Below are 3,125 nucleotides of genomic sequence, written 5' to 3' on the forward strand. Positions count from 1 at the left end.
GCTGATACAGCTTTCCTTCATATCCTCATCTTCTCCTTTTTGCACTGGAAACCATGTCATCCATAACTACTGTCCTTGTTGTGTCAGTTTTGTGTGTCAGGCCCAGGAAGGCTTACTTACTTTGCCACATTGGAGCAGAACAATGTTGAATGCAATCAAAGATACTTTTGAATCCTTTTGTGAGATGGAAAAAGGCAGTAATTTCATAACACCTTGCATGATGGTTTCCTCTAACAGAACCCTTAGTTCTGATAGGTTGACTTCTGAACTCTAGTTGTCACTGCTGTATACTCCCATGGACTTTGCTACCGGCAGCTTTCAATATTTTGCCATTGGGCATGGTTACCAGGTATTTTGAAGGGTCTACACTTAGTTGTACATTGTTTTTGATCTTGAAATGGGAAGGTGTTTGCCTCTCCCCTTGCTAGTGTATAAGAATCCCATTAGAACTAAACTCAAGACTGCTGGTTTCTTCCAATTACTTTTCAGTTCCTCACTCCCCACTTCAAGGGACCCCTCAATAGGTTGGGACAGAACCCCAACACTGGTAGTCCCCCAAGAGGCCATTTCAATTTCCCCACTTGAAAGAAAAAAGAAACATGAACGTGCCTCTATAAGTGACTTTGAAGACACAGGTCTTATTTAGCATTGAAGTGCCCTGCTGTGCCATAGCTCTGCTCCTGATCCCTCCCATCTAAATCTGTGCCCCCTTTAGTCAAACACTCTCCCCTCCCTTCCCACCCTTTCCCCCTCCATGCTATGTTATCTTCTTGTAACTCAAATTTCCATGAGGGGGAAAGTGGAATTGGACCACCTAATGTGCTCGACATCCTAAGTTCCTGGCTTCTGAGTGGTTACAACTTGTCTTTTTCAAAGCTTATTAAAATAGCTTAGGCAAAACACAGTGGAGGAATGCCTGTGTGTGGACCAATCAACTGGGTTCCCTAGGACTCTCCTCTCTTTTCTTTATAGCCCCTGACACAAAGATTCAGGTCTCACCTGGGGGTGGGCAGGCAGCATCAGCACAGTGCTCTTAGTGCATGGGAAATTCACTTCTTCATCAGCTTCCAGCCCCTGAGTGGCCTGGATCCAGAGGTTGTGGGTATAACCTGGGACTTGTCACTGGGCATATCTGCCCCTGTGGGTTGTTCCTCTGTGGAGAAGCCCATGTTCAGGAACCCTATGGGTTTCCCATTCAGAGGTGGCTCAGGGGAGGAGAACTCATCAGACAGGCTATCCATTGAATTCATGTTGACTGCAATGTCCCCTGTAGCAGGATCGATGATGTCAGCTGTCAATGAATCTCCTTCTGGGACTGTGTTATCTGAACAGGGCGTCATCTCCAGGCTGGAGCATCTGTGGAGCATTGTGCATCTTCTGCATCCCTTGCCTCTGATTGGAAGAGCTAGTTCACTAACTCTCCTTTTCAAGGGGAGAGGGAGGCTAAGGGGACCTGCAGGGATCCTATTTAGCCAGGACGTGGCTTTCTCATGGCTATCCCCACAGCATTCATATTTGAGTATATTTATGGTTGCTGTTAAGTTATTTGTTTGCCTGTGTTTCAGGCATGACACAGTCTATTCACAGGTAGAGCCGATGGTGCACATAGTCTCCACAACCCTTGGAAGGATTTCCTTAGTGGCAGGTGGTACATGTTCTTGAATATGGCTCAGTCAAGGTTGGTCTACAAGCTGATATATTGTTAGCCTCTACCAGATGGGGACCATGAGTAATTTTGCAATGATAATGTGGCAGGGTTTGGACAAATGGTATGGAATGGGGCACATTGTGGTGGTGATGATTCTGTGCATAGCATTAAGGATGGTTCCTACATATGGAAAGTGCCCAGTGACCAGGACACATAGGACAATGCCCAAGCTCCACAAATTAACTGCCAGTCCATCATAGGGTTTTATTGCCAAGATCTCTGGGTCCCAACAGAGCAAGGAGACACAGGACTACCCCAACATCTGCTCTCTGCAAGCTGAGTGGCCATACTAAAATCTCAAAGCTTGACCTTGCCAGCTCCATCAATGAGGAGGATAATCTCTAATTGCAATGCGTCTTTGGTGGAGAAAGTGCACTGTTGACATGACCTGTTGGAATACTGGTCCAGTGGTCTCCTCCTTTAGATAGTCTATCTCCCTGATGAACACCTCCAGATCTTTTCCTGCAACATACTCCATGACCACATAAGCCATTGTCAGTCTGTCAGTGACATGAAAATATGAACTGTTACTGTGTTCCAAAGATTGAAGGATGCTTACTTCAGAGATGAAGAATGTTTACTTCAGAGATGATGTGAGCCAGAGCATTGTGGTGTTTCTCAAGGATCTTGACAGCCACCTGTGCATATGTGCGAAGTTGGCAGGCAAGCATCGCCTCCCCAAATGCACCATAACCTAGAGATGTTAAGATTCTGAAATCCATTCAAGGATGTCCTATTCCCAGGGGCTGGCCATGAAGATCAATTCAATTTCAATCACCATATTTTGTGGGAGATTTCAGGGGCACACAATGCTAGAAAAAAATAAATATAGTTTTAAGATGGAAGTTCATAGCTATGAATTGTCTGCCTTGAAATCTGAGATATCCCAAATGACCTAATGGTGCCTTTAAGGGCCAAGAAATGCAAGACAAATCCAGAGGATAATTTACATAAAGAAACTGAACAAGAATGTAGCATGTGTTCAGACTCTGGGGAAGGGTCCATACTCACAGTGACCACTGAACTGTTCTGCTATATGGAAAGTAGCTACAACTAAAGCCAATATCATATAAAACAAACAAACTCCACAAACAGAAATAAGACATTTTCTTCTCCTGTGGATTTGGGCAGGAAGAAGGCTGAGCATTTATAAAAGAAGAGTATTTGTCTCAGAGTGGAGGAAGTGAAATAGAGCAAGAGAGTTTGACCAAAATGCTGGTAGGCATGTATGGGAATGTTATAATGAAATTGCTGTGGGTAGTATACGGTGACATATGTTCTAAACAAGGAAATTGAAACCAAATTAAAAAAAACACTAAATAAATTTTGAAATAGGAATTTGGGTAATAATGAAGAAATATATAAGACATTCACAAATCAAACCTAGAATGTAAACCAATAACGTAAATGTAAACAT

The sequence above is a fragment of the Peromyscus californicus genome, unplaced genomic scaffold, assembly GCF_007827085.1.
Source record: "Peromyscus californicus insignis strain IS unplaced genomic scaffold, ASM782708v3 Scaffold_19__1_contigs__length_69161282, whole genome shotgun sequence".
NCBI classification, from domain to species: Eukaryota; Metazoa; Chordata; class Mammalia; order Rodentia; family Cricetidae; genus Peromyscus; species Peromyscus californicus.